We start from the raw sequence: 10,120 nt of genomic DNA on the forward strand, positions 1-10,120 counted from the left end.
TTCTTTTCCACTCTGAAGATTCCCAGACTCTACAAATTTACTCCAGTCCACCCAGTGTTGATCAGCTCTGCAGATGAAGGAAGACTAGGAAGGGAAACCCTTATCAAATCAGAAAAAGACCCTGTTACACCAGTATTTGAGACACAAAGGGAGAAAGACCTCATTAATGATTTGCAAACACTGGGGGAAATTTTCTTTTACCTTATGGTTGCCAGATAAAATACAGAGTGCCCAGTTAACCGAGAATTTCATATAAACAGTGAATAATTTTCTGGCATAAGTATATGCTATGTAATATTTGGGACTTACACTAAAAAAAAATAATTGGTCATTTGCCTGTATTCAAACCCAAGAGTCTCTTATATTTTTATTTGCTAAATCTGGCCACTCTACTTATCTACTTCATGAATGGAATAAACTAGGAGGAGGGGAGAGCTGTAACTCCCTTATGCCTAAATTTAAAGCAGCCCCAGAGCTCACCCTTACATCCATGAATTCTGACATCCTATCAGAAACCTGAAGCTGACAGAGCCAACCAAAACACCTGCTCTCACCCCCTATGCTCAGGAGCTGTGCTTCAGGTAGCCAGAGATGTTTCCTGGCCACCTCCCAGCAATATATTTCTAACTACACACAGATTCTAGTTCTCAGAAATGCAACATGGGATAAAAAGGGACAAGGGAAGAATGACATATTGTGCCCTGGAATATGAGAGCCCCAACAGTAGGGGCAGACACAAGAAAAACATTGGCAAAGTGTATTCTAGAGATTAGGTTTTATGCATCTCTTTTAGAAAAGTGAACCTGAATTGCTTCAAATGATCTAGGATTAAATTCACCTCCAAGTAGAGGACCAAATAATCAGTTTAGGAGTACAGTTGTCCCATGGATAGGTGACCTCTGTAGTCCAGACATTTAGAGAGATCCTTGACCTTCTCTTTAAGATTTGAGAGGGAAATTCTGTAGTTCCAAAGTGGATAGTGATGAAGTTCAAAGGGAAGTTCAAAGAGGAAGTTCAAAGTCCTATGACAAACACCAGGACTGAATCTCTTGCTTTTAAAAAATAAATAAATAGAAAACCAAAATTAAAAGATTGCATAACATAAAAGAGGGAGACAATGTCTTAAAGATGCAAGGGGAAATTATGCTCAAAACAAAAGAAAATTTAGGCTACGTCTACTCTGTGTTCTCAGTGAAATACCCAAACACTGAATCCTAGAAAAGAAGTGATGAAAAGACTAAATAAAATGAAAAGAAAGTTGACTGAAGTGAGAGCTCAAAATAAAAAGAGACCTGGCAAAGATTTAAAAATAAAAGGAATTCAGCAAAACCAAAAAGACATTAAAGTAATTAAAACCTGAATTGGGAGGATCACGCCTCTCCTATATCTTCTGCCTCTCTATCAGCTATTTCATGATTCAGACAATAAAGAATCAAAGAATGGAACTGCTACCTTAGGTTTAATTCTTACCAACAAAGAATAATATGTTAGTGAAGTGAAAGTGACAGGAACCTTGGGAAAAATTGAACATATCACCTTAGAGTTCATTACAGCCAAGGAAAAAAACACAAAGCAAAGTAACACAAGTATCTTAGATTGCTTAGCAGTTCACAGAAAATTTAAGAATGTCCCAGAGCCAAAGACTCTAAAATGAAAGATAGGTCAAACAATAAAACCCATACTGCAATCACAAATGAGAAAAAAATGGGAGAGAACGTATGCAAATGTAACTGAGGATGGTGTACAAGGAGCTTTCTAAAGAGCCATGATTTTTAAAAGACACACAAAGTAGAAGGGAGAGGCTGAAGGCAAGGGGTAGTATTGACTGACCTATTGAAGAGTGGACTAAATCAAGGATGAGCAAAGGCTTGTGAAAAACACTCGAAACAACACAAAAACTTTTAGATTGTATTTGAGGAAGAAAGGACAAGAAAGCTACAACCTCCTTCTTCTACTCCCAGGCAGATTTCAGGATGTTGACAAGTAACAGAGAGGAAGGAAAATGATAATTTTTGAGTTTGTTTTCATCTTGTCTGCAAAGGAGAAATGTCTTTAAAATGGAAAGGCCGTGGCAACAATCTTGAGACGAAACTGATAAACTAGACAGGAGAACAGATAGTGAGGGACTGTTGAACTGTTTAAATCAATGTCCATTTCCAGGTATATTCTATTACAGCAGGGTTTCTCATTCTCAGCACCACTGATGTTTGGGGTGGGATAATTCTTTGTTGAGGGGGGGCTGTTCTGTGTGTTGCAGATTGTTTAGAAGCATCCCTGGCTGCTACCCTCTAAATGCCCGTAGCACCAGCCTAGCCTCCCAGTTGTGCCAACCAAAAATGTCTCCAGATATTACCAAATGTCCCCTGGGGAGCAAATGTACCCTGGGTAGACAAGCACACTGTTACAGAGCAGTGAAAAACTTGAATATATTATCACAGAATTATTGTTTGCATCTTTGAGTAATCATGGCATTGGAGCTGACAAACGTTCTATATATCAGAAAGGTAGCTTCTGAAAATTAAAACCAGTAAATCTCATGCTGATCCCCAACAAATTTTAATACAGTATCAAAATGTAATTAATCAGAAGAGAGAGCAGTGATCGCATATCTTGGTACAGCTTCATTAAGAGCCACTCAAATAAACAAATTTAATTTTCTTCTCTTCCTTTTTTTTCCCAATATCATCGCTAAAGAGAGTAAATTGGTTTCACTAAAAGATTTTTAAAAATCTTTTGTGAAATCTTTTTTGACAAGGTAAAAAAATGTGAGCTGTCTTATACATACACTGTTGATCTGAGTGTATATTGTTAAAATCTCTTTGGAAGGCACTCTGGCAATATCCAGAAAATTTTATTCGCACAAGTTTTTAGGCTAAGTAATGCCACTTTTAGAAATGTGAACATGTGTACGAAGATGCATGTCAAGTATTGCAGTATTGTAACAAAAAGCTAGAGACGACCTAAATGTGCATCAGTTAGGGACTAGTTAATTAATTGTCATATGTTCTTTCATTGGTGTGACTTTAACTGTGACTACAGGGTCAGGAAAAGCTTTAGGAAATATACAGGATCCAGTTGGATGCCATTTGCAGTAGGGGAAATATTAAAAATAGTTAACAAGCAGCAGGGCTCAGGCCCCAACAACCAATCAGGGCTTAGCCTGGAGCTGGGTCTTGGAAGGCCGCTGTTGCACCAAATGTTCACCCTTTAGTTTCTGTGTGTAGGGAAGGTCTAGGGGGTTCCAGGCAGAGGCCAAGTGGAGGAAGGCCACTGGTAGTGGGGAGAAGGAATACAAAAGCATTTCATATCTAACAATTTGTATGGCCTTCCTGGGGAATATCAGTAACAGATAGAAACAATATTAAAATATTCCAGAATAGCATGGGGCAATAAATTGGTTCAATTCAACCAAGTGGCAGCGATAATGAAGAGTGAAGTAAATTTATATGGACTGATACAGAAGGATTCATTAACTTTTTCTTCTTTACACCAGAAACTGGTAGCAGCTGCTACATGAGAAGAGGACCAGGGAACCGAGAGGTTAGGATCAGGGCAGTGGGGAGGTTAATTTTCATTGTATACCCTTTGTGGCAGGTGCTCTAGTTTTGTTAATGCCCCTTTTATCCCCGGCCCACCGTTCCTCCTCCAGATTTCACCAAGCAAATACAGCTTGGGTGGGATTTGAAAAGGTCACAGGCATCATATCCTTCTGGGAAAGCTGCGGGGGTAGAGGAGGGAGGGGGCGGGAGGGGGCTTCCAGTTTCCAGCCCAAGGGCCTAGAACGGTAGACACTAGTACATCTGCAGGACTGTCTCTCAGGTACAGTTGGGCCTTTTTCCCAGGTGCACTGTCTTTGGCTGTTTCTCTGGCTCTCCTGGAGAATCTATGAGCTAGCTCTCCAATGTCATTTATGAAACTTTTTCTGCAGACCTTGGCTGCAAATCAAGAACCCTAGCTAAGGCACCCTTTGTTAAAATAAAAATAAATGTACATAGATAACTTACCCAGTTTAAAAGTTAATTTTTATAAAAGACTTAAAGAAAAAAAAAGACATGCAGGCTGCATAGTGGTACCATTCAGAAAGGACACACCTGGTTGAGAAAGGAAATATGAAGGAGCCAGCCTACAGATCAAGGTCCCAAAATCCCATCTGAATATCACCTGCGTCTCAACCACCAGATAAAATGTTAGACTAAAATTCATCTAGAAATAAACATTATGTGATAATATCTAGGAAATTCGTAAAGGGGCAGAAAAGAATAAGGAGAAGAATTAATCCTTCCAGGTATTAAAATACATTATGAAATAAAGTTATTTAAAAAGTAGGGATTTGAGAATTACTAGAACAAAAGAGAGAGAGTTGAGAAACAACTCGAATGTAAATCTAGCTTATGATGAAGATAGCCTTTCAAATTAATAGGAAAAGAGTGCTTCTTAAATAAATCATATTGGATCACCTGAATAAACATTTACAGGAAAAATTAAAACAAAGCTGATCCCCAGCCTCACCCCTTTGCTCAAAATCAATTCCAGGTGAAGCAAAGATTTTAAAATTCTTTTAAAATGAGAGAAAGGATAAATGAATTTCTATATAATACATTTATGTGTAATAATTGAAGTAAGAAGTCCTTTCTAAGCAAACACAAAGCCCAAACACTATAAAGGAAAGGGATTACAAATTTGAGTACAAAAATATTTTTAAAATATAAAAGTCAAAAAATAAACAACAAATTGGGGGAAAATACTTGCAACACATTAAACAGCCAAAAAGTTAATTTGCTTAATTTAGTGTGGGGAGATAAACAGAAAATATGGACAAAGGATACAAAAAGGCAAGGCAAGTTAAGTAACAAGAAATTCAATGGGGGCCAGCCAAGTGGTATGGTGGTTAAGAGCTGACTTGGGATGCCAGAGGGCCCCGGTTCGGATCCCACATATGAGGGCCAGTGACACTGCCCTCTACAGCTAAGATGCTCAACAACAGCTCAACCTGGAGCTCAGCTGCCTTGAGTCGCCAGCGATGGCGTAGGCTGCAGCCCCTGCTGCAGTGGGTTGCCATGGGCTACTGTGTGTAGCCAGCAGCCAGCGTGAGCGGCCAGTAGCTGCAGTAAGCAGCCGTCCAGAAGCCAGAGACAGATCTGCCTCGCCCGGGAAGAGCGCAATGATGGTGCCAACTTGAGCCAGTGAAGCAACGTCCTCCACAACTAGACTAATGAACAAAAGGACAGCAATTTGTCTGTTCCCCTTCCCCTTATTCCCCAGTGCTGTTCCCATCCCCCAACTCCCCCAATAAAAATCTAAAAAAATAAATACAATGGGCTAATCAATATTTTAAAATAGCTCAACCTCATTCATAATTAATTAAATGCAAATCTAAAGAATAAGATATCTTCACCTATCCAACTGTCAAAAGTGAAAAATTTTGATAGAGTATCATCTGTGCTAAGAGTTGGAGACATAAGATCTCAGCATACACTCTAGTGGGAATACAAACTGATATAAACTTCTTGAGGAGATATATGACAATAGCTCTCAAATTTTAAATTAGATATAGTCTTTAACCCTTTAATTGATATTTCCAATTAAAGGCAATACTTATTAAATGTTAAAACGAACATTCCTTTTGACCCAGCAATTCTATGTCCATTATGCCTTTATTTTCTTGACCTAAATCAGGGTTCTATAACTTAACAAGAAGAACAAAATGTATGGGTATTGCATGGGCAACCAGCAGTGCCTATCACAGATTATTCTTAAAACTAGGATTCCTTTGCTATCCCATACTGAACCTGGTGAGTCTCACAGAAAAAGCAAGTTAATCCAGCAAATTCCCATAAGAACATGACCTGTGAGATCCAGCCCAGACTAAGGCAGATTCTCGTACCTCTTCCAGAGAACCACAGAGAAGTCAGTTTTATTTCTTACTCTCCCTTCACCCCCACCCTCAAACACACACACACACACACACACACACACACACACACACACACACGAAAGGAAACGCCATGAGGTCAGGGCCTTTATTTGGTTTACTAGTGTCTATCCCCAGCACTAAGAATAATGTCTGGTACAAAAGTCATCTAGAATGAGTAATTCAAAAGCCAGCTCTAGAGTAGACCAAATGGAGTCCTTTCAGCTATCCTGCTTCTCAGTCCTTCTGTGGGTTCTCAGTGAGCTAACCCAAGGCCATTTTGCATTGACACCACCTCCATAACCTTACCAACTGAGACCTGGTAATTCATTTATTATCTCCTAATTGCACACCGCCATCCCAATTCTCTCCCCCATAATGCCTATAGAATAAAGGAGATACATGCCATTTAGTGTAATTTAAGTAATGCTACTCAAAGTACATGTCTGCAATGAGATAAGGAGCTTGCACCAAAATGTAAACCAATGACTGTTTCATTCATCTAGAAAGTCTTGCTACAAAGTCTTAGAGCATAGATGATTTACATTCTGGCACAAACTCCTTACCTCCTTTCATGGACCAGTAACAGATTGAGAACTGCTGATCACATTTTGAACAGTGCTAATATAAATTGAGGCCTAAAGTGTTCAAGTTCCACTATGTGAGGGTCTTTCTTTGTGCTAAACATTGCTCCCTCCATCAAATCTATTTCCCCATTGATGAAGGGACCTGAAGCATCACAAGTGTGCTGGTTAGGATAATAAAAGGCAGGAAAAAGAGGTGTGGGTGCCAAACAAATATGACCTAAATTTATAATTTTGCACATCGGAACTCAAAGTCACTTCTCAGACCCTGGAAGTTAGTGATTAAATTGGTAGCAGATTACTGGCTGTGTCCCAGGCAGCAATAATGTAGTTAAAAAGAGTAATTAAGCATGTGAAAATCAGGTGCAACAGCTAACAGTCCTGTTCACTTTCAAAAATTCTGTAGCCTCAATTATCTGTCACTTTCCATTAGATTTACAATTTGGCTAAACTCAGGAGTTCCACCCCCACAGTACCATGTCACTTAAAATCCAGTATCCAAACAAAAATCACAAAATCATGCTTTTTGAGTCTCTAGACTAACATTCCCATGAGCCAATGATCCATAAATAAACACTATTTTTAAGTCTTCATTACGAAGCAAATAGTTTCTCTTCAGGCAAGATGGGGCTGCCAGCTTCTCTCCTTAAATATTAATCCCTTCTATTCCAAAGGAAAAAAACAGAAACATGCAAACAGAAGTTCATAGTGAATAGCAAAGAGAACTTTCATCCTTCCATAGCTATGGTTGTCCTCTAAATATCACTGAAAAATAAAACTCCTCTATTTAAAATAAAATGAATACAGACAGAATATATTCTTTAAGAATTCACAACCCTATACCTCAACTCACCTCCACCAAATAATACTGATATCTCTACTTTCTCCACTTTGATTTTTGTGGACCAACCACCACCTCCAAAAATCCAGCCTGTACCTCCCAAAATCAAATAGCTTTATGGGTCATGAATTTCTTAGCTTTTTTCCTTCAATCTATTCTATTTCTACAACCATGGCTCCCAAATTCAACAATAACAAAATGAAACCTTCCTATCTTTCCTGACTCCCACTCTAGCCATGCTCTCGTGTGTGCCCTCTGTCCTTCCTTTCCACTGTGCTACCTACAGGTTTTCTCCAAATACTCCCAATTTCTCCCTAAGTTTTATTATAACTAAAGTATTATCCTTCCTAATTTCGCTACTTCTTTGTCACAGTTGCATCATAAAATTCATATAAATCAGAACTATGTATAGACAGTGCTCTAACAAAGCTTATTTATAAATGCTATTGTTTTGAAGTCCAAAGTAATATAAATAGTCAATAATACTATCTGTTGGTCTCAGGCAGAGCTGAAGCCTTTTCAACTCTGACATGTAGCCTTATTATCTAAAGTCGGTAAGTCGAAATTATGTAAATAGCGGGGATTCTGTCCTTCCAAACACTTAGTACATTGCTATCTATGTGCCTGTGCCTGATAACAATGTTTTGCATATCAGAGACACTCAATAAATATTTCTTTTGGTAGACAAAGACTTTTACAATGCCTTAAAAGAAAAACAGTAAAAAAAAAAAAATCTTAAAAATCACAACCTTTGTCTTCGACTCTAATGCTCTCTAATCCAAGTGCAGGCTTAAGAACAGAGCTTAAAGAAATGATATTTTAAATAAATAAATAAATAAACAAACAAACACACACAGACACACACACATATTTACCACAGCACAGATGTTCAATAATGATTAATAAAATTATATCCATTTACTTGGAAGACTGTTACACAGCAATTTAAAATAACATCTATGTAGAATAGATGTTATATGGAAAATATTTGGTATAAGGTTAAATGAAAAAGCAAGGTTCCAAATTTTTATCTACAGTATTATTGCAATTCATTTTAAAAAGCCATGCAGAGAAAAAAAGACTAGAAGGAACTACATCCATGAGATTACAGAAAAATTTTCCCTGTGCTTTCAAAATTCATACAAGGAACTCATGTTACTTTTATGATGAAACAAAAGTGTTTTACTATAAAAATTCCAATATTTTACTCAAATAAGAAGGAATACAGACTATGTATAGGAGGTAACAAATGGAAATAGATATGTCTGTACTGTCTGTATTTTGGGTTTATCCATTTAACAAATTTGTACTGTGCAACTACTGAGTTAATTTTTTACAGTAGGTAATAAAATTTTAATCCAAATATGTCATTCAACTTTGACTGTTGATAATTCATGCCTCCAAATCATAGTATCGTCAACATGTTGACTTTTCAGTTTATCCAAATAAGCTAGCTGTAACTCAGAACCAAAGCTAATTTGAAACCCTATTTTCCCACTTCTGTAATTTAAGCAAATCATTGGGTCTCACGTATCTTCAGAAACATCGAAACAGTCTTTCCTAGTGGTGTATATCCGTGACCCCAAACCTCTACAGTCCATGAACTTCCTGACGCCTGCCCTAAATTTCTTCTTGTTTCCATTTGAACTCATTCCTTCCATTCTGTCCTCAATACAACTGAGAGCAACTGCTCACAGTCTCTGCTCACAGACCCCAAGAAACAGTGACCTTCTCTTTACATTATGATTATCCCAAATTCCTCCCATACAGTGGGATTTTCATTTGACTATACATGGTGGTAAAACAGTTCTGAGAGATTCCTTAACCTCCTGATATTTCTGCCTATTACAAAACAAATATATAAGATAACCATTAAATTCAAAAATGAATGACTTGCCACTATCTCAGCTAGGAAAGCTTCCATTTACTGTGAACAAGCTTTTGATTGAAAGTAAAATCCCTTCAAACATGTTCTATCCTGGCTTCCTTCTGCCCCAGCTCCATGCCAAAGCAGAAGCATCCAGGCCGTATCTTATCTTTTCCAGCTCTATCGCATCGCTTTTTATAGCCAGAAACTAAATGCAAAGCACGACATTGGCTACTGGCTTCTCCTGGCACTAGTTTCAAAGTTATTTATAACTTTAAAATGAGCGTGAAAGCCTACATTTCTCATCATAACCACTGAAAACTTTCCCGTTTTATATAATAATGTGGTGGTCTTTAATTCAGAAGGCAAGCCCACACTTTAAACCCACAATATATAACTAAGGCAGAGCAATTCCACGCAGCAACAAGCGTGCACTGAAGTCCAGCTCTCCTCTTTACAAACTTGACTCTTACCTTTCTGTTGCTTCTTATAAAGTAAATGTGTTTAAAAGTCGGCTCTTGTAAGAAATTATCCAAAAAGAGCTTTGGGGGGAAAAAAAAAAAAAAAAAAAGAAGACGACTTCTTGGTTAGTCACAGAGTTACAGAGCAACAAATTAAGTAAGAGGCAGTGACAGTGGGGCAGTCACTTTAGCTGAGTGTCATTCACCCGGGATAAGAAAGAAAGGGGAGGTTACAAACCAGGGTGGGTGGTATCTAATCCTGAACGGCTAGTCACTGACCTCACTGACAACTTGTTACTGAAAATACTTCATTGAAAAAGGCCAGACACATACTTTGCCTAGAGATCTACAAACATAGCTGTCAGGAAGCTTTGAGTAAGTTAGATTTGCATTTCTCTGGTCTCTTTCCAAAATAAGGACCCTTCACATCTAATTAAAGCTGAAGACTGGAATTAT

The 10,120-nt window shown here is 38.0% G+C and overlaps 1 protein-coding gene across 1 annotated transcript in view; it reads right to left on the reverse strand.

The window, feature by feature from the left end:
- CTNNA3 (catenin alpha 3) overlaps window positions 1–9,860 on the reverse strand; it is a 772,514-nt gene extending 762,654 nt beyond the window's left edge. The window contains exon 1 of the mRNA XM_019624456.1: window positions 9,677–9,860. The gene's annotated coding sequence lies outside the window, so the exon portion shown is untranslated. The remainder of the gene's footprint in view (window positions 1–9,676) is intronic.
- Between the last annotated feature and the right edge of the window lie 260 nt (window positions 9,861–10,120).

This window comes from Hipposideros armiger, unplaced genomic scaffold (assembly GCF_001890085.2).
Source record: "Hipposideros armiger isolate ML-2016 unplaced genomic scaffold, ASM189008v1 scaffold_15, whole genome shotgun sequence".
Lineage (NCBI taxonomy): Eukaryota > Metazoa > Chordata > Mammalia > Chiroptera > Hipposideridae > Hipposideros > Hipposideros armiger.